The 24,108-nt window shown below is 31.2% G+C and overlaps 1 protein-coding gene across 3 annotated transcripts in view; it reads left to right on the forward strand.

Annotated features, from left to right (window-relative positions):
- LOC145277642 (uncharacterized) overlaps positions 1–24,108 on the forward strand; it is a 763,829-nt gene that overhangs the window by 395,973 nt on the left and 343,748 nt on the right. For all 3 annotated transcript variants that reach the window (XM_080129223.1, XM_080129221.1, XM_080129222.1), the window contains exon 2: positions 17,363–17,429. The gene's annotated coding sequence lies outside the window, so the exon portion shown is untranslated. The remainder of the gene's footprint in view (positions 1–17,362; positions 17,430–24,108) is intronic.

Genomic DNA, 24,108 nt, shown 5'->3' on the forward strand with positions numbered 1-24,108 from the left:
GTGCAAATATTTGATATCTTTGCATTCATGTGTGGACTTATTTATTCCTGGAAATAAAGACTTCTTGAGCCGTCGTGTTGTCAAGGCTCATTATAAACTGGCTTGCCGGGTCAAATGAGGTTTTATTCCTAAGCTGTAGCTTTATTGGATTGATAATACTTTTTAAAATGACAATTAATTTCCTGACTACCGTTTGGTCAGCAGACAGAAAGGCTAACCTCTGCGAAATGTAAAGTCTTACAAAAGAATAAAATGTTAAATATTAAGTGATAGATTTTATGTCGTTTTTTTTAACACGTAGGTAATTTTATATGTTTTAACTACCGAACTGTTTTTTATGAGATGGTATTGTTTAGGAAAAAGAAAATTTGACAAAATTACTTTGGAAACAGAATTGTTTGTAAATGTCAATCATCACAGGAAATAATGAAAGTTGGTTTTTGCTTACTATTAAAAATCGATATATAAACTGATCTGTTTGTCTATGTAAATAAGTGCCGGTTCTTGAACATCTCTTCTTGAACATTACTTACCGTATTAATATTAGCAACAGTCTTATAATTTATGAAGCAAAGCCAAAAATGTTATACATATTATTTGGATTCATCAGACTATTGTTCTTATCTGGAGTGTCATTTTCACAACGTTTCGGTCGATGTAACCTCCAACCTTTTTCATGTGTATCTTGTCAAACTCGTGAAAGTTTCTGTCGGACTCGAATTTGGACAGAATTTCGAACGGAACCTTTACTTACTCCACTGGCGTTAGCATGCTCTCGTTCCGGCAGCCATAATAGATAGAGGTTCTATATAATTCGCAATTGTATTTTTGATCACCTGCATTGAGAATCAAACCTTCAACCTTTAGGATATCACTTTTGCAATTGATTTTTCAAAGTACTCCAACAATTGCATCATGGACCCTTGTGAAAATGGCACTCAAAATGAGAACAGTAGTCTTATGAACTGAAGTAATACGAGTCACTAATCCTCATCGAAAAAATTCAGAAGAAAATATTCTTTCACATACCATTAAAATGTTACTATAAGCATTGAATCAATATAACATGATCTTTAACCTCTTTATATTTAACACGGTATAATATAATAGTGTTAATGAAACGGTCAAAACACAAAATATCCTTAAGTGCACAGTATGTAGTATATTACAAATTTACTATAAAAAAAAGAAGGCTAATGACGTCTGAAGTCCGGAGCTATTTAAATCAATCTTAACTTAAAAAATGGTGTGCGAAAGGTATTCAACAATTAATATTAATGAGAATAGACTACTCGTTCTCTCTCACCGGACGCACGGTCGTAACTTTAGTGCCTACTTGAGAGAACTTGAATGCTTACTAGACACTATCCTCGAGTGCCTAAGGTCCCTCTGTTCAAAAGGTTTACCAGAACAACCTGGCATGAGGATATTTTTCCCTCGAAGTAAACCTTGACCAAATATTCAAAATAACAGTATTCGCTGCCCAAATAAGGTCTCCTCATTGTGGCTTACTTACAATAGCTTTTACGAGGAATGGTGCACCTTCTCTAAGTGATGTTACCTCAAGTAACAGCACGGAAGTAGATACTCCACGAGACTAGATAAAATCTTGTCCTGGAAGAGGTAATATATATATATATATATATATATATATATATATATATATATATATATATATATATATATATATATAGAATGTCTTTTAGCCTTTTAGGACTATCCACTTATCTTGTGCTTCCTTTTTAAAATTAAATATGTTTTTAACTCTTTTTCAAGATGTCTTTTAACATGTTTTATTAATCATTTGTTCATATATATATATATATATACATATATATATACATACATATATATATATATATATATATATATATATATATATATATATATATATATATATATATATATATACAGGGTGCCCACAAAGGTTGGGCTACATAATCTACAGGATGGTTCCACAAAGTCTGGTTACATAATTTAGCCAGACTTTATGGACATCTTGTATATATATATATATATATATATATATATATATGTAGACATATTGATTTATTTTTATTCACTAGACGGTAACCATTACACTAGACTAGACGGAGGCCACTCGAGGATTAGAGTTATTTATTAATTGTCAAGTAATATTACAAAACCATTAAGTTAATTCCTTGTCTACGCGTGTTATATTTCTTGTCGTCATTTGCAAATTTGATATTTAATTAGAAGCCAGCCATTTTTATATTGTAATCTCAGCGAATCAATTGATGCATGTTACGTTTGTGTAGACTAACGTATTTCAAGTTTGCAATCGATAAAACATTCTTTAATTGTGATTATAATTTATTTTATTAAAATCAAACTCATTAATCATTTTCATTATTAAAAATGAATCAATCTCACCGCAAGCAAGATTTTCATTATTGATAATTAGAGTGGAAGAGTTTATCAGCATATAACAGACAAAAATACAAAAGAACGCGGCCGAATTTCTTGTTACTGATAACACTAGCAATTAATATAACCTCTGTTATTCTAGTACCATCATTAAACACATTTATCATTGTCTGCATCTGAAACTACGTCTCATAATTACATAACATCCATCAGACCTCCATAAATTAGAAACCACAACAAATTATATTTTAGTCTAGGTTGATTGGTTGTTTTTGTTTTACGGCATATAAACCCTTTTCGGGTTATTTAATGCCGAATCCAAAGATTTGGACGAAATTTTTTTTAGTAGAATATATTTGTTATTTTCAAGTTAGTTTCTATTTGACCCATAGTTGGAACCCTAACAGGTACTACCACTCCGTGTCAGAGTGGATCTGGGAGCAATGGTAATTAAAGGGTGGCTCCACACTCCCCAGAGCCCGCAAGCTGGGGCCTCACCACTGGATATAGTTTAAGGTCATATCCAGGACCCCCATTGAGCGACTTTTACCCTCTGCAGGGAGGCAGTCGGTGTATTCTAATGCCCCACCGACAGGGCCGTATTTTAGTTTAGGAAAAACTTGCAAATTCAACCCTACTATCGTTTAAATTTATCTAAGTGGAAGGAACATACTAAGGCTTATGTAAGTAACAGTTTACTAATATTAAAACCAAAGTTTAATCCGTAAATATTACGGTATGAATAATAGTGATAACGCTTAAGAATAGGACTAGTATATTTCAGTTGGTTGTTGATTGGTTGTTTTTGTTTTATCACATATCAGCCCTTTTTAGGTTATTAAATGGCGAATCCAGTTATTTTGGAGAAAGTTCCAAAGAAGATATCTTTAGGAGTTTTGAGTGAGTATTAGTTCGAGTAGGGCTAGGAGATTTTGATATAGTAGCAGTGGAGATACATGGGAGTTAAGAATACCTATTCTGGGAAAGGGGTGGCCAGTTCTATGATAAGGGTTGGGTCAGTTAGGGGGATGGTGGTTATGAAAGGTATTTTAGTATGCTTTCGCTGGAATGTGATTTTATTAAGAGCAGGTTTTTACTTTCAAGTATTTTTAACATTTCGACGCTAGTTTCCTGGTGATTTATTTTTGTGTTGCTGACAAGAATTTCGCTAACTTCGAGGAATGGCAGTTATGTTCTTTTTTCTTTTTTGTAAATGTTGTAATATTGTACTTGATTCTGTATTGTGCATGATAAGGCAACGTGACAGGGTAGTCGTTGTATAAACGACATAACTAATGTAAATATTTGTTTTATTGTTGTTATAGGAGTTGCACTCTCCCAAGAAACGTTTTAACTTATAGATGACGTTGGTTTATTTTAGTAGGGTAGGGAAGCATGTTTTCGTACTGCTAGATTTATGGTTCTAAATTTTTATAGCATATAATAAGTGTAATCTTATTGTTGTCAGTGAGAAAACATATCTGTGGATCATATATATATACATATCTATATATATATATATGTTTTTATATATAGGTATATATATATATCCGTATATATATATATATATATATATATATATATATATATATAGTTTATTTATACAAGTGTGCATACATGTTTCAGATATCACCCGTTATTGGGGAGATTACGGCTTAGGGCCAAAAATTACCTTCGAAAACTAAACAATGACAAGATTCTAATTTTGTAAACGGTATAAGAAAATGTTTTTTTTATATCTTGAAATTTCAGTTTTCAAAGGAGAAGACGCAATCTCCCCAATAATCGGGTGATATCCGAAACATGTATGCACATATGTAGCCATCAATGTTTACATAAAAAAACTAAATATGCCTGCTCTGTTTAATCATTGAGCAGTTTTTGGTAAACCCACGTTAATTCATTGAATGTACTTCTAGGAGATTAAACTCTACCGCCATAATATATATATATATATATATATATATATATATATATATATATATATTATTACATATAAGTCTATATATATATATATATATATATATATATATAGACTTATATGTAATTATACGGAGTTCGTGAAATTCAGTAAATTTTCATATACCAATGAGTTTTAGGTCAAAATGTTGACTTAAAGAGTAAGCTACAAAATTATCAAATTTTATAATTGAGCATTAATATACTGTGTAAGCAAAAACAAGACTTCAAAACAAGCTGCTGGTGGCAACAAAAAGTGTATTTAAATTTACGTTACAATTGTATCCATATCCAGTTCGACAATTTCAAGCATTATGTCGTTTGAAAATTTTCAAAACCAGCATTTCTTCAGAATTTATGAATAAGCATTTATATATATATATATATATATATATATATATATTTATATATATATATATTTATATATATATATAAATATTATATTATAGTGAGATGTTACTTCTTACACTTTTTATGAATAAGCATGTTTTTGATCCACTTCATTCTATTGTTAGCATGGTTTCATTAATTATTTCATAAAAATATTCTTTACATATATATATATATATATATATATATATATGTATATATATATGTATATATATAGTTTTGTATCTTCATTTAATCTTCTTGTTGTCCTATTATATATATATGTGTGTGTGTGTGTGTGTGTGTGTGTGTGTGTGTGTGTGTGTGTGTGTGTGTGTGTGTGTGTGTACAAACCTACATGGAAAGAGTTTTTAAGATCCGATCTATTTTTGTGGATTTCCAATTCTGCACTATTTCTTTTTTCTTTTTTGGCGATCGATAAGCGTATACCATTACTTCAGCTGTTTAATCCGAATGACCTTTTCAGACTCGACGTACTGCGACGAAGAAAACTTTTTTGAATGATAACGCTCGTGTAAAAATATTGCTAGATTTAGCCTCAGGCAACAAATTACTTTGGCCTTTCCCAATTTGAAAATGCTATCATTTCAATTTTTCGTCTCTTAAATCTACCGCTAAGAAAGAGTTCATGAACTATATTTGATATCAACCTACGACATATAATTTTAGCCAAATAACAGTGAACACCGTATAAATTGACCAACTAATATGAATGTATTGATTGATAAAATGCAACTCCAATAACTCACTTCTTTTGGTAAACTTCAGGGCGTAAACTAATGGGATTATTTGGTCTTTACCTCATACTCTATAATCAAAAGCTATATATATATATATATATATATATATATATATATATATATATATATATATATATATATATGTATGTATATATATACGGTGTATATATACGATGTATATTTATATATTTAAATAGAAGTTTTCTTTTAAGCATATTTCATTAAATAAAGTATGTGTTTTCTTTTCTCTAATAATTCTGTTTTTGATAATTTTTATCTTCCAACAACCATTTGTTATTCCGGCGAAAACTGGCTGATGTAATCGCTATATTTATCGTAATATGAATTAATAAGCCAGGATATTCAAAAGATGAAAAAGATGTAAAATAGAATTAATAGACGAAAATGTATTTTCTATTTTATATATATATATATATATATATATATATATATATATATATATACACACGTTTTATTTTTTTATTACCGTATCTTTCTGTTAAGTTACATTATTGTTTCAGCTACTCGGCCGTTTTATTTAAAGTCTGAGGAAGCTACAGACGACCAAAAAACGGCCGAGTAGCTGAAACAATAATGTAACTTAACAGAAAGATACGGTAATAAAAAATAAAACGCATATTTGCTATACAACACTATTGAGCACTTTCTTCAGATTTGATTAATTACCATTTCCAAGATATATATATATATATATATATATATATATATATATAGTAAGTTATAAAAATATATATGGCAATCAAGCTATGCAGAATATTCCGCGTTTCATTCTCGTGAGAATTCATCAGGCTTAAGCGGAATATTCTGTTTAGCTTAATTGCCATATATATTTTATAACTTATTACCTAGCTCTACCTATGTAATGAACACTGTTGAAGTAAATACTGAAAATGTACGCATAAATTTATATTTTGTATATCAATTTATGTTGTTAAATGAAGTAGTCATATATATATATATATATATATATATATATATATATATATATATATATACATGTGTGTTTGCATATATATATATGTATATATATATGCATGTATGTATGTATATATATATATACAAAGAAAGAAGGACAGAGAGACAAACAGACATAAGTCCTTCGTTAGTATCTCCGTTGCTAATACTATGTTAAAATCTCCAATCACTGCACTATTTGTCTTCCAAAAATTTACGCAAGTACTAATCATGACAGTCAGTTGTTTACCACGAAGAATTGTCTTGGAGATTTAAAAAAAGAAATCACTATTCTATATCATCTCTTCCCAGTAGATTTAAACACATACCGCCTTTCTTTTAAAAATAAAAGTAAAATATTCTGTTATTTATTTATTTTTTTTTTGCTCCAGTTTATTTTTCCTCAACTTATTCATGTTATTTAAATGTCTGCTTCACGTATGTTTCTGTCTTTGTCCCAAAATTTGTCTGCTAGACATAAAATATTCGTTGGGCGGTAATTCTGTAACATAGCGCGTATAAGCGCGTGTGAGAAAATCAGCAGCAGTAGGATAGCTGACTTGCGAAGATATTATCAGCGCCAGCCATAAAAGCACGAACGCAAATTAGCATGTGCGCGCGAGTTTGCGTCGCAAGAAAAAGAGAGAAGATATGCACCACATTCTTGAGAGGAGAAGCACTAACCGGGGAAGATGACGTGTATTTTATAGAGTCTCCATAAATACTTTATACTTCTAATCATCGCAAATTGATTGTTTATGTTTTCACGGATTTTCGTTATTATTTACACTATCATATTTTGATATTTATGTAATATTTAACTTTATATATATATATATATATATATATGAAAATGTATAAACAAATGTATATATATATGTATATATATATATATATATATATATATATATATATAGACTTATATGTAATTATACTGAGTTCGTGAAATTCAGTAAATGTTCATATACCAATGAGTTTTAGGCCAAAATGGTTGACTTAAAGAGTAAGCTACAAACTTATCAAATTTTATAATTGAGCATTAATATACTGTGTAAGCAAAAACAAGACTTCAAAACAAGGTGTTGGTGGCAACAAAAAGTGTATTTCAATTTACGTTACAATTGCTGGGCTCTGTGATAAAACATGAAATGACCAACACCATAATTGAGACCTGTCTTCTTTCTTTCTTTTGTGAAACGAAAAAACAAAATTTTATATTTTTTAGATATAAATGTATTTCAGCTGTCTCAAATTGTCGTCACAAGGAGTCTGTATTACGTGTCTACATCCTTGTTCTTTAAAGCACTTTCCTGACTTTTGGAAGCACGTCCGTTCACTTTCGTGATTAAACTCAAACTCGATTCCTTTATCTAACCTTCTCAACCTCTTGACCTTAGTTTCGTTACGCCATCATTCAAATAGCACACGGCTCTCAATGTGCGGCATTCCCTCGTACGCCTGCCTAAGTTCATGTTGCTTATTTAACCTAGTTTGTTTATGTAAACACCCTCAGCTTATATCCATTTCTACACTTTATTCTATAAACAACACGTAACTCCCAATATAAAGTGGATAGATAAATAAATAAGCAGATAGATCGATAATAACTCATTTAACTTTTAGTAATGTAATTATCTAACATTAGGAGCTAAAATAATATATCATTTAAAGGTTAAAAATAAGCTAACGATAAGTGTTATAAAGATAGATGCCAACACAGAAAAGAGCAATCAGCATCCCTTTGAAGGAATTTACTCGTAGAATGTGAGGACTAAAATACATCATAGGAAAAGCGAAGTTCTACTTTCTACACTTCGTGTAATTTAAAGTAAATTAATCTGATGAATTTAATTTAATTTCATGTTTTGTTTGACTAAAGAGATCATCACAGATACTAAATATGATATACTTGAAAGATGATATCAATATTTAAATAACTTCTATAAGCTGTTTATTCCAGCCAAGCTCATACATTCAAAGCGAAGTAAAAATATATTTCATAAGACATGGATCTTCTAACACCACTTATCTTTGTGTAAAAGTTTATTCCCATCGATATGACTTCACTTAATCATTACTGACCTCGCCACTTTCCCTTGAGACCACCTTCAATACACCTGACAGCTTCCTATAAATTTAATGCAAAATGTATGGCTTGCTTACTGAATAACAGACAACTTTAAATTTCGTAATGGCTTGAAATTTGTGGATTGTCTCATGGGGCCTACGCACAGTCTTACATCATGTATATTTAATAATAGCATCCGATAAACAAAGTTGAGTTTACTAGACTTAAGACGTGTCTTTCCTCTTTCATAGTAATATCTTATCTTAAGAGCAAATTACTTTTATATAAACGACTTCTATCTACTGAATAGCGAATAACATTATTAGAAACTTGAATGATTCAGATTTTTTCCAGACTGTAGCAAATGAAACAAAAGATGTGCGGCCTTTTTGTATATTTCTAGTGATATTCTACGTCGTATTTTTTTTTATCTGGTATAGGTTTAGCAAGTTAAACGACGTCAAGCCTGCCCAGTACCAGATGGATAACCATTTTGGAAGGAGAGGCACTGTATGTATTGCGAGGTAAAATAACAGATTAGGAAACTGGTTCGGTCTATCTTTTTCTCGAGAGTGGATTGGTTTCTCTTAAACCGTGGTAGGAAACCCATCTAATGATGGCGTCACGATAAAAAAATACCCTTGATAGCCTTAGAGAATCATCAAGTATTCAGCCACGGATAAGATTTAAATTACTCTAAAACTCGTGTGGTGAGTTCGGTCTCGGCTTCAACCGTATGTTACGTTTTAAAAGCTCAATGAACACTTCCGTTGGCAGCAATATTAAATTTGACATAACACTACACTTTCGGTTTATTGCAGAATTACCAAGCGGTCTTTCTATAGTAAACACACAGACAGACCAAACGCGAACACAGATATAGAGAGTTAATATATATTTATGATGAGCGATTTATCATACAAAATCACCTGTGTAGCCAGTTTACTATCGAATTTGATTATTGCTGGGTGTTTAAAATAAAAAGCCCTCAATTTCTCATGGAAGTATTGTGAGAAACCATGTTTCTTTTGTTAGTTAAGAAAGATGTTTCGTCGTACAATAATAATGGGATTAAGTTACGGACCAAAGAATAAAACTATATTGTGCGAATGTCGTAGACTGGAACAATTTCTCCATACGCATGAACGCACGTGGTCTCTCTCAGAAAATAAAAGCATTGTTGCTAGACTGGACTTATTTTAAAAGTAAGAAAACGAAAAATAAATAAATAAAAAGAGAAAGAAATTACATTTTATATGTCAAGGGGTTAAAAAAAAATTATGTGTGCTTGCATGACCACTGTAGAACCAACTGCGAATTAAATCAATTAAAATATGATTCTACGCATTTATAAAAACACACAGAGTTATTTCCCTTGCCCTTAGGATGTGTGTATCTGTGGTTTGTTTATTTTTTCAAAAGAGAAATGGAAAAAAAAAATTAAGATCATATATGATTGGATTTTGATTTTAAGTATCCTTACTCGAAAATGATTTAATAGCGTATTATATTACAATTATGCTATCTGGAATGAGGTGCATGTTTAATAATAAGCCCTTGTTTCTTGTTCATACCTGTCGCTTTTGACCCAGGTAAGTAACACCTGTATCTCTGCCTTTTCTGTAAAATAACCATCGGGCTGCGCATGCGTCCTTTTTTATACAATCTTTCCCCCCCCCCTCTTTTGCCGTGATAATCTCTCCACACGGCTAGGTAATTTGCATACGACTACCATACGTGTGTCCTCGCTCTGTCACATATATATTTTCTGTCTCAGTAACGAATGCGTTAAATAGTTTATTTGTCAATTCTTTCTTACTTTAAATTTATTCGGCTGTTAACAAATAATATTTTTCAGACTTAAATGTAAAATATATGCATCTTTGCTCCGGCAAAGTAAGAGTTTATTTTTAATATTATTACTTTTTATTTGCAAGAGTTTTCCTTTTACTTAGTGAAATAAATGTTGTTGTTTTATGTATTTGTGAACGAACGATGTATTGCTATTTTTTAATGTTGGTCTTACTTTTTTGCAGTATGAATGCGGAAAACCTTATTATTACCTTGCATAATAAAACTGATTTAATGCTTCTGTTTGTAATAAATAGAAAATTGGTTTATTTGTAATTGAGTCACCCTACGAGCGATCAATGACCACAACATTGACGAGAAAATCCACTGTAAAAATAATATTAAAGAAGGTACTATATGTCAAATTAGCTTAGGGATCTTTGTAATAGTAAGTACGAAAATAAGTAGGTTGATATTTTCCTTTAAAATACATGACTTATCTTAAATAAGGTATACAAGCTGTTTGAAATATAACCGAAAAAGACTTCTATTCTAATAATCTTTCTAGCTCGAATAGGCATTTATAGTGTAAAACATTATTAAATGGTAATAATTTGATATTACTAATCAGAAGAAAAATACATTTATTAAAATAAAAGCTCTATCTCTCAAACTTTAAGAATGCGTTTAATTTAATTTTATATATTGGATTTTTAAAAATTTCAAAACTACAAAAAGAACAAAAAAAGACTTCCAAACTGTTTACCCAATTTTCTCCAGAGTTCGAACTGGTATAATACCAACATAAGTTAGGTAGGACTATACTCATTTGTTTCTAAACTTCATGGAATTAAAAGAACTCATAGTCACTTTGTAGAAATCGCACAGAGTAATAATGTAAATTTTCAAGATTTAATAGCGTATTAATCACATCGGAGTAAGGTATCGATTACAATTTAAAAATTAAACATTTTTACACATGTTAAAAATACTATAGGTTTCTTGTTTCTAACTAGAATTGTATTCTATTAGTAGGAATCTATTTTTAGTGTTATCAAATATTCTTAATTAATAAAACAATGTTACATATCACTAGGGCTATGACAACAGAATATTCTTTTTCATTCTTTTGACTCTCGGTTATATATCCGAAACAGTTAGAAACATTAAATCAACCGAGAACCGCAATCCGTCTATATAAAAACATATAAGATATTAACGGATATATACTCAAGAGTCAAAACAATAAAAAGAATACGCTGTTGTTACAGTCCTACATATCACGTATAGTGTGCATTAAAAAGAGTAAGACGTTAATCAAAAACAGCAGATTAACACATGCAAGATGATATATAATATACATTCAGAAGTTTATGCATTGTCACGTGAGGGAAATATACTTCAAGACTGGGGCACCTTTATTTATTAGATGTCCTCTTTAAAACCAACGTTGAGTTTAATTCTGACATTCTGTGGGTGCGATGTGAACAAACATGGTGTTTAATAATTGCTTTCATAATGAAATTAGGTGATATTATAACTATTTAAGTTTAACGAACGTATATATTTACCCGAAACTAGATTACACTTACGAGAGAAGTTCTAAAGGGAAAGCCTCCTATTTTTTTAACTAAAAAATTCGAAGACATAAGTGCTACAATAAAAAATGTACAGTCTGTGTGCTCCATATATTTTTCTACATAGTCACCACCATTTTTAATGCAGTTTGCCAGCGATAATAGGTGGGTCGTCCCATGAGTGGCGCCTCCTATTTTTAGCTAAAAACATTAAAGATCTACGAAGACGGAAGTTGTACCATTAAAACCACCGAGCTTTTGCATTCCAGAATTTATTTTTCTACATAGTCCCTACCATTTCCACTGCACTTTTGCCAGTAATTCCATGGCACATCTCTGCACCAGATGCATGTTTATGACACGGTTATTTTTGTAGAATATCACACTGTCAATATTTCCAACAGAGAGATGAAGCTTCCAGATGATAAATGCATTAGTTCACTGTCTATTGCACTCTTCTTTGATTCATTTGATTCTTTGCAATCTTCTTTGATTCATTCAGGCGGAAGGAAAACAGGAGTAATTATTTTGGAATGCCCCTCCTGTATACAGTGAAAGATAGAGCTGTAAATTTAGATGACCTTACCACGCATATGAACTATATTAAACAACAATCCTACTGCAGTTCTTAAAGAGTTTAAAGATGCCCCGGTCGTATTATCGTGCCCTTGAATGTATACGCATGCCTCTATCGATCGCTTGATCGTGTCGAATAATTACGAAACTTGTCGATTTCCTAACTCTGGGTCTCGACTATAAAAATCCCCGTTACAGCAACGCTGATTAAGGCGATATCTTTCCTGCAGTTCTACCGACGTGGACCTAGCATTTTGACAGGTCGTTTAATAGAAAGAGATATTCGACAGTAAAAATTCGAATCGCTCTGATAGAATTGGTAAGCAAAGTCCAATTAATTGTTCCGCTTTGGCAGTCCGCCTCTGGACATTGGCCATTGGCTAACTTGAAGAAGTGTCCAGTTACAGCCCCAATGAACACTCGTCAGCGAAACTTTTTCGATTATAATCTTATTAAATGGTGCTGAGTCATCGTTGTGTCAATTCTTCACTATCGTGTCTCAAAATGATTGAATTCGGTGATTGCAGACTTCTTACCACACAAAAGAAAAGAACATAAAACTATTAATATATATATATATATATATATATATATATATATATATATATATATATATATCAGTGGCGACTCTAGCCTATTATTGCTTGTCGTGCCGCCCCCCCCTGCCCTTTGTCAACTTTAGTTCCCAATCCGTGGTCCGTGGACCCAAATAAGTAATCATAGTTGCTATTGCGTGATTCTCCATTGCATAGCACAGATTGACTAACGTACCTTGCATGGTGTTTGTTTTTGTTTTTTTCTGAACAATCAAGATACTATATAATTTGTGGTCTTGTTGATACAGTAGATAAGATATTTTTCCCTTTCAAAAGTATAGAAGAAAAGAGATATTCATTACTACGAGTAGAAAAATATATTTATTAGAATGAAGAAATTGATGACAATGACAACTAACCAGGTTAGCAATAGATACAAAGAATTCGTACATAAAGTCCGTGGTAAAATTGAATGTAGTGAAGCGACTGAAATATTTCGGCAACTGAAGTAATGTTCTCCAAAAACTGCGATTAAATTTTCCAGTAGAATAAAAGGTAATATTGATGAATAAAGTTGGGTTTAAATAGCTGTGAAATGATGGATGCAGCAAGAAAAGTTACATACAGGGTTTTTATGAAAAAAAATTACAAAGTATTTACGTATCACTACGGAATTCTACGAAGGTTTATTGGATTGACGGGTTTCCTAGTATTAATATAAAATGACTTAAAACCCGTATTTTTCGTAGATTTCTATGATTCAAAATTCACGAAAAATAAATTCCTCAAAAAAACAAATTCACTCTTATTCAAAACCTGTTCTTTATTAATTAATGAAACAATAACTTCATCACTGATATTTATTTACAATCTGATATACACGCGTGGTTATGTTTACACAGAACTATTCGGGCTACTACATATTGCAACAGTAGTAGTAATCGTTCTTCATGTGTTTATGCGTATGTATGTGTCTTGAGATCTCTCTCCCCCCTCTCTCTCGGTCCCTCATCCTCTTCCTAAAACAGACATCAGCAGGCTCGATCGTGCTAAATATTTTAGGCACTATAAGTGGGCTTCACTTTGCAGGTGATTACAGAAAAATCTGGATTTCTCTAACATTATGATTATTACGAGTAAAGGTTTGGCTTGGCACGAATTACGGACGTTCAACGTCATAGCCGCTGTTATGGAGTTTTCAATGAATCTGGCGGTGGCCGTACAAAGACAACCCGTTCAAAACAACATCCTTGTATTATTCCCAGATATATTTATGAATTTTTTGCTACTTAGTTCTCGAAACTTGAATAGATATGTAATTTAATTGAGATCAGACTAAGTATGTTTGCTTGAAATTAATGGATGATTTTTTAATCCATTTTGAATAACATTAACCGAATTATTGGTCGTGCTGGGCACGAGTGGCACTAGTCCCATCTCCGCCCCTGATATATATATATATATATATATATATATATATATATATATATATATATATATATATATATATATAAAGCTGAACGTCTGTGTGTCTGGTCAGGAATAGGCTACAATATGGTTGACTATTCTAGAAAACTGATCACATATAATGATAGAAGATGTATCGAGACACAGGAATGGATTTGTTTGATCTGGCATAATGATTATTCATTAAAATTCTGGGGTCTGTGTTCGCGCCTGACCTCCATAGAATGGAAATAGGCATAAACTTTTAAAAATACTTTTTATATCTATCTGCGTAAGTATACTTTGATAATTACGTTTCAGTTTGAAGAAATATGCTATAATAAAATTATGGGGTGTTCGTTCGCACCTGACCTCCATATAATGGAAATATGTCACGAAGTTTAACAAGGTTTTTTTTTTAATACAGATCCACAGAATATTGTGATAAGTGTTTCAGTGTGAACAGGTATGGAATAATAAATTATGGGGTTTATCTATTTTATTTTTACTTTCATCATATTTTGCTTTGATTTTGATACCCCCAGATTCGAAGCTATCTCTTTTAAATCTGGGAGACTTGTTATCACTCAGCTTCCAGGGAAGACCACAGGTTGTTTTCAAGGATAAATCTTTGATGAGCCGCGGTGAAGGTTCCTTGAAAGCCAATAATAAATACGATTCTGCATAAAGTATCATATATTTAAGCATATTTCACGATTAACCAACATTGAGCGAGTTGCTATTTAAATATGTGCGGCATCTATTATATGAAGATATTTTAAAAACAGGCCATTTTCCGGTTAATAATTTATTGACGATTAATTACATTTTAAAGCGTTGCTGATAGAAAGTAAAAGAATTACTAACGCTGAATTGAATGATTTTTTCGCTCACCGTTGTGAAATTCCATAATCTAACTTCCTAACGAACAATATAAATTATATAGGTTAGTTTCAAAATAGAAATCACAACTGATCTTCTGTATACTTATAAAGTTGCGTTGTTTCTCGGTCTGACCTTTACATGAAAAGACTGCGAATACTATCTTATTTTTAAATTATTAAAACGAACATTTACTATAGTCAGTCTTAAAATAGCGAGCTACTACATGAAGGTTAACTAATTTGCATATTCCTTTGAAAATACTATTTTATAGTTTCTTATTAGGTGGTTGGTTTCATTTCACTTTATGCTATTTATTCTATTTATGCATAGTTCCTACATTCTGCATAATTTCCTAGAATATAGAATTTAAGATAAAAACATGCTAATGGATATATATATACACACACACACATATATATATATATATTAAGTAATGAAAATATATATGGCAATTAAGCTACACAGAATATTCCGCGTTTCATTCTCGTAGGAATTCGCCACACTTATGCCGCATATATATATATATATGTGTGTGTGTGTGTGTGTATATGTGTGTGTGTGCGAAAGTCTCTACAAAAGCATCCGTACATATACATTTTTATTTTGAAATCATCTTTTTTATTTATCTGCCCGGCGATAGCTCACACGATATCGATGAGGGCTGAAGCGTTGAAGGTTTTGGTTTCGATAGCTGCTGATGGCACCGAAGGAATTTTTATTTTTTTTTTTTTACTTTATAGATTAATAACAGGCCGCCCGGTGTTGTCTGGTTTTAAAATCCGCGTAAATATTATATCTTAATTTTTACAGAAACCGAGACATCTGCATGCGAGTATTATGTTTATTTTAAACAGTTCACTTCTTGTAAAAAGAAGAGAAAATAATCGGGCTGAGCTTGTAACCAAAATCTAAAGACAATGAGTCAAGTACGGTAACTATTAGGCCAGTTTGACTCGATATAAAAGTGTTTTTTAAACTGATCTATTTTTATCATAACGAATCTGTAATGTGAACTATTGACGCATACGCATTCGTGAAACAGTTATCAAAAATCCGACGACGCTCACAGACATATTTTTCAATTGTGACTCCTTATTAGCCCTTTTTTCGGAGGAAAACCGATTTAAAAGGTTTCAATATTCTGGTCGATGTAACCGCTGAACTTCAAGTGTGTCTTGTCGCACTCGGGAATCTGCACAGAATTTCGAACAAAACCTTATTTAATACACGGGATAGCATCTTGTCCTTACATAGACTCGTGGCACAGTGGATAAAGTATTTTCTAATTAAGTTCACAATTTTCACTGTACCGGGGGTTTAACTACCAATCTTTCAGTGCGGGTAGCACTCAAAATGTTACTCCGAAATAATTAGGAATTTTATTGACTAATGACAAACGGTTTAAGAGCATGCTTAACATGTGGTTTAAATGAAAGTTTCAGTTTGAAATGTCCTGCAAATTCAGATATTCCCGATTTCGATAGGATACACCTTAAGAAGGTCGGATTTTACATCGATTGTAACGTTGTGTACGAAAAGGAAGCCGAATAATCCAAAAAATGCGAATAACCATTCCTTAACTTTTAAAAAAAGTCAAAAACATAGTCTCTTACTTTTAATTAAATATCCTTTAAAAAGTATTTTTTTACGCATTCTATTATGTCGTCGACTATCGGTTTATTCCATTATTTAAAAAAAAAATGTGATAAATGATAACGTACGTATGAACGTACATTTTTCTCGTATTATTTTATAACGTAAATACTCGTGACGAAACGAAAACATCTTATCTGCACCATACGTTTCAATAGAGCTTGCATTTATTTTAAATATTCTGAAGTATTCATTGATGTCCTTTTCCGGTGACCTTTCATTTTTCGTATACCCGTTTGTAAATACCAGAAACAAGCTCAGCATTGCATTAAATGATCAATTTCCAATTTCTAATATTATTTGCTGTTATTAGCAAAAGTGATACCTTACAGCTTGTTGAATATTTCCTAATTATTGGCGTTTTTTTATTCATTTCAGGAATTGAAGCAAACCAACTCAGGAAATTACATAAAATAATGATACAAATATGGATTTGGCAACACTGGTAAGTTTTTCTGTCCCTTATCAAATCCTGTTTGCTAAAAGAAATTCGTTATATTTTACATTTTTTTAAAATTTCTATACACCAAACATGGATATAAATACCACTAAAACATCTGCTAGGTCATAAGCTTAATTTCGGTACCTTACATGCCTGGGTGTGTTGTCTGTAGGCTGAGATAAACCGCGTCACAAACACAAAGACATACATTAGGAAAATTTATAAGATATATATATAAATATATATGTGTGGGGGGGCACGCGCGTATGTGCGTGTGTCTGTACACTTTCCCATATTACACACAGTGAGTATATGATAATATTATTCAATTTCAGAGAATGTCTATTTTTTATACGAATATATTTGCATTTTTTGTTTATAAGAATTGACAATTTTACACACACATGTATGTGTGTGTGTGCAACACTGAACTTACTTTATTAGTTTTCAAATTATTAACGATGTAGACATATCGAGGCATGATACATACATATATATATATATATATATATATATATAAATAATATAAAGCTGAACGTCTCTGTGTGTGTCTGGTCACGAATAGGCTCCTATATGGTTGACTATTTTAAAAAAAATGATTACATATAATGATAGATGTATCGAGGATCAGGAATGGGTGTGTTTGATCTGGCAGAACGGTGGTTCATTAAAATTGTGGGGTCTGCGTGCGCGCCTGGCCCCCAAAGTATGGAAATAAAAAAAATGAAAAAAAAAACGTTTTCAAGGGTTTTTGATATAGATGTACCTAAGAATACTTTGATAAGTATGTTTCAACTAAAATAGGGATGGTATAATAAAATTGTGGGATCTGCGGTCGCGCCTGTATTCTATGGAAATATGGCACAAACTTTAAGAAAGACTTTTCATATCTATTTGCGTACGCATACTTTGATAATTATGTTTCAGTTTGAAGGAATATGGTATAATAAAATTATTGGATGTTGGTTCGCGCCTGACCTCCATAGAATAGAAATATGTCACAAGGTTTAACACGATTTTTTTAAAAAGGGATGAGGGTCAACAATAACACCTTAACTTTAATCTTAATTGACGTAAGCTTTTATTTATTTCTGTGAGTTGAATCATATTGTGTCGAATAAATTCACCTCATAAATTCACGTTCTTATTAAAGTGAAAGCAGAAAAGTGGGAACTTTAGACAATTCTCGACACAAATTTTGCAGAACTCTGTCTTTTTCCTTCACCACTTGCAGGTTGCAGTATTTCAAAAATAGATAAATGATAAAAAATAAGAACGTTACTTGTTATCTTGTCAAAAGAATGAAAAATCCTGCTCACGTGATTACGTGTCTTTTTAAAACATTTACATACCCTTTTTATTTTTATTTATATATCTGTTTAAGCTTTTTTGTCAGTGTACTAAAAGGAATTCAGTTAATTACAATCCTTTCTGTGTGTTCTTTATATTACAATAGTACAACCCTGAATCCGACGGCGCAATACTATACTGTAAAACTGAAACAAAACTGTTCTGCTTGAAAAGGGCGCCATTTTCTTCTCATTCATATTTATATCGATTCTTTGCTTTAAAAAACTAAAGTAATTGCGTGTTTACTTTTTTATATCCCATGTTGCTGTTTCAGATTATTTTATTAAAGTAAATTAAAATCTGCATTATTTTTAAAAAATTTGTATTATTTCTTTGTTTTTCAATATTTCGTCGATATGTTTTAGTAAGAATGTTTAGCAGAAAAGTCAACAAACGACTAACCGAAAAAAATAAATATACAAGAAATAAATGTTCCCATAGTCAAAAAAGTTCAGTTCATGTTTTTTTTTTGTTTTGAAATAGTGTTTAATGCTCTTTACTTTAAATAATTTCAGCGAACCGAAATTAAAACGAAATTTGAGGCGATAACTACTTAAATGAATTTTTTATATAAACTACACATACCATAATCGAACATTCCTCAAACACAAAATAACAGAAAACAGTAAAATATGTTTATAAATATTCCTTACGTTGACGGAACTCTCTTGCATTGTTAACACAGAATGCTCAGGTGCCCCTGTTTCAAATTGAAAACGCCATCAAATTGAATGCCATTTTGATTTTTTTAAACCGGTTCCTGAATTAAAAAAAAAATTACAACTTACTTAAGAATACAAACAATGAACTTGTCTACCATAAAAGTAACTTTTATTGACTATGGAACATTTATTTCTTGTATATTTATATTATTATTATTATTATTATTATTATTATTATTATTATTATTATTGTTATTATTATTATTATTATTACTATTATTATTATATATAACATTTTCTCTTTGTAAGGAAACATCATTTGTGGGTCACTCTTGGCTACGAATGGAAAAAAAGTTGATATAAAAAATATATTTTCGTGAAAATTATCTTTACTTTCATCATATTTTGCTTAGGGTAAAATTTTTGAGTATCAAAACATATCTCTTTATAACCCCCTCCTTTTCATAACCTATCATACTTTCATCAATCACAGCCCATTTTCTGTAGATTGTTTTTAACCCGGTCAATGACGGGTACTTGTGCTAGTATAATATAAAGCTGAACGTCTGTGTGTGTGTCTGGTCAATAATAGTCTCCTATATGGTTGACTATTATAGAAAACTAATCGCATATAATGATAGAAGATGTATCGAGACACAGGAATGGGTATGTTTGATCTGGCATGATGATTCCTTAAAATTGTGGGGTCTGCGTTCGCGCATAGTCCACAAAGTATGGAAATAAAACATGAAAAAAAACGTTTACAATTGTTTTTGATATAGATGTACATAATAATACTTGGATAAGTATGTTTTAACTTAAATAGGGATGGTATAATAAAATTGTGGGGGCCTGCGTTCCCGCCTGGCCTCCATAGAATGGAAATAGGCACAAACTTTAATACAGACTTTTTATATCTATCTGCGTAAGTATACTTTGATAATTATGAGGTGTTCGTTCGCGCCTGACCTCCATAGAATGGAAATATGTCACAAAGTTTAACAAGGTTCTTTTAATATAGATCCACATAATATTGCGATAAGTGTTTCAGTGTGAACAGGTATGGTATAATAAATTATGGGGTTTATCTATTTTATTTTTACTTTCATCATATTTTGCTTTTGTTGTGATACCCCCAAATTCGATACTATCTCTTTACAACCCTTCCTTTTCATAACCTATCATAATTTCATAAATCAGAGTCCATTTTCTGTAGGCTGTTTTTGAACCCAGTCAACGACGGGTACTTTTGCTTGTATATATATATATATATATATATATATATATATGTTTTATTTTTTATTACCGTATCTTGCTGTTAAGTTACATTATTGTTTCAGCTACCCGGCCGTTTTGTTTTTTGCCGTCCGTAGCTTCCTCAGACTTTTACAGAAATGTTCGTTATTATGGGATGAAAGAGTGAAAGAGTGAATGAGGTCGGGGGGGGGCGAGGAGGGCGGAAGAAAAAGAGGAAGGGAACAAGGGGGAATGTGGGAGGGGGCGCTTGGTATGTCGGTATTGTTTTAGTTTTGGAGTTTAAGGAACTTGTAGTGGAGGGTCTGGGAAGTATATTTCTGGTGTGGCTGAGGGCATAGAGATATATGGAGGGAATATGTGGGGGCAGGAGGAGGGCTTACTTTAAAATTCGTGTCTTAATGTTAAAGTTTTTGGCGTCACTTTTGTGAGATGATTTCTTGGTAAGTATGTCTTGACCTGTTGGGTGTTCGCTTATGTTTGGAGGCGGGGGGGCTATGATTCTGTTTATTATTTAGTTTTTATTTTGTTGTTAAATGTTTGGAGAGGGTTAGCCTTCGCCCCCCCCCCCGATCTCATTCACTCTTTCATCCAATTTTAACGAACATTTCTGTAAATGTCTGAGGAAGCTACAGACGGCAAAAAAAAAACAGCCGGGTAGCTGAAACAATAATGTAACTTAACAGAAGTATACTGCAATAAAAAATAAAACGCATGTTTGCTCTACAACAGTATTGAGCACTTTCTTCAGTTTTTATTAATTACCATTTCCACTATATATATATATATATATATATATATATATATATATATATATATAGTTCTTATGTGCGGGACGTTTGCTCAGTTGGCAGAGTGCTGAATTTAGAACACTGGGGTCGGATATGTCTAACCGATGAACCTAAATTACAATGACATAAACTGTTGCGGCTACAACATTCGTAAGGAAGAAACACTATTGCGAATCAACTGCAAACTAAAGTTCTTATTTACTCATCGACGAGCAATGAAAATGAAACGATGTGCTTTGTAACAAATAGATGAATTTTTTTCTATTCGGAAAATACAGAAAAACATATTTTAATTAGATTTTCTGTACTTATTAATAATTTTGAAACTTTAAAAAATGTGTTAATTACCATATATATATTAAAGACTTTATGTATTTATTTGTATATTTGATTATGAAACTAAATTATTATATGTACGTCCATTACATAAGGCTTAAGGAAGTGAACAAACATACGCCGTTTTCTGGCTGCCGATCGAAACCATTTCAAGTGATAAAAGGAAACGAGAATTAAGTGCCGTTTGGTAGAGCCGATTATGCGACAGTCTGTGAGGTTCTTTCATTTTTTAAACTTTTTTTAAATCATCTTGCTGAGTAAATATGTACAATGAACGCCCTTAGAAGCATTGAGACTGTATATATGACAAGATATAATACTTGAACGTGTTAATATATTTGAACACGAGTTCAAACGGGTTTCGTTTTTATCGTAAGCAAATATATACAAAATATTAAGAAATATAGAAGAACGGATTTTTATATTTTTAAGTCTCTCGAGCTTTAATTTGAAATACATTTTTGTCGCTCTGTTATGCTTAAGTTTGAAATATTTTCGTAATTTTGTTGTGTTCTCGTGATAAATGGTGGGCTTAAGTCTTAAACAGCATTTTTTATAGTTTTTCAATCTTTTATTTGAGTTAACATTTTCTATAGAGTGTCATGCCTTATTCGTCAATGACAATTTGTTTCTTTATTATGCTTTATGTATAATAGTATTTTCTATGCGATATCAATAACAAAGTAAAAAGTAAAAAATTTTGCTGTTAATTTTAAAATAGCATGATCTATTTAGATTTAGTATTAAATAACATTATCGATGCTCGACCCTGTACTGGTTTTGGTTAACGTTTGGATTCTATAATAATTCGAACCAAATATCGATAACTTATTTTGATTCCTAGAGTTTTTCTTGTTACTGCTGAGCCTCGAAGCGAGTTATATAATCATTTCTCTTCAACGCCTATATTTGCGATAGAGTAGACATAAAAGTGCTCTCAAATCACTTACGGTTCAATCAGTAATACCAATGGAAAGGCTGTTACGTACAATTTGAAAATTATCAGGGCATAATCAGTACAGATACACAAATACACATAAACTCATATATAAAAACGTAAATATATATAATTTAATAAATGTTCAAGATTCGTTTTATACATGTTTATTCATACAATTGTTTTTACTTATTTTTAAAAATCATTTATTATATCCGATAATAATTTAACGTTTTTTTAAAATTAGGTTGAATTTTTCTTCTTACTCTGCATTGATGTTCTCTATAACTATTTGACACGTCAGTCGCTTCTCAACACACATCACCTGACACAGCTCGCTCTCAATACACAACGCGTCTTTTTCCCTTTCTTTTTCCTCTTTTCGTTTCTTTTGCCCTTTCTTTCGACATTTACACCCATATATGCATTCAATTCCCTGACGTCAGAGCACAACACAACTTAAAAGGTTTACTCGGCACGTGAGTCGTCATTTTTAACCGCATTTTGATTACTGTATAGTAAGCCCTCCATCACTGTAAAAAAATAGATTCAACCTCAGAATTACTGCCTTTTAGTTTTACTTATATACCCCCTTTTTTAAACGAAAACAACGAGAAAAACGCTGTATCCTTATGTAAGTAAGCAAATCTAAAACTCACATGAACATACACTCGGAGAATGAGACATCTTGTTTAAAAATATGCTTCATTACATTTGTTTGAGAGAATATGAACAAAAACATGTCAGTTGTTAAGTAACAGATGTTTTCATCTTTTTCGAACTCTTCAGTTTTTATTGTTTCTAATTTTTATTCATTAATCTTGTTATCAAACACACACACACATATATATAAATATATATATATGCATATATATAATTATATAAAAAATCCATAATACTTATAAAAAATATTATCGTTATATATATGCACAAACATACGCACACATATATAAGATGTATTATTTATTTATTGATTATATATAAATCCAGAGGAAGTCTCGAAATAAAGACGAAACGTTAATCAACATATAATACGGTTTGTTCCTTTTTATTTCCATATACACACACACACACACACACACACACATATATATATAGATATATAATTATATATATATATATATATATATATATATATATATATATATATATATATATATATATATATAGGTAAATACACAGGAATACTACGTAGGCTATGATCTCCGTAAATTCTCAAACTAAATATTCCAAGGAAAAATGCGCATTCAATGAATAACAGTACTAGCGAAGATTTCTAAAAGCAAACAAATTTAGACGTCCCGTTTTAATCTTGTCTGAATAAGAAATTTATAATTCTAAATGTTAACGAA

Source organism: Euprymna scolopes, chromosome 6 (assembly GCF_053919585.1).
Source record: "Euprymna scolopes isolate OS-2025 chromosome 6, ASM5391958v1, whole genome shotgun sequence".
In the NCBI taxonomy this organism is placed as follows: domain Eukaryota; kingdom Metazoa; phylum Mollusca; class Cephalopoda; order Sepiida; family Sepiolidae; genus Euprymna; species Euprymna scolopes.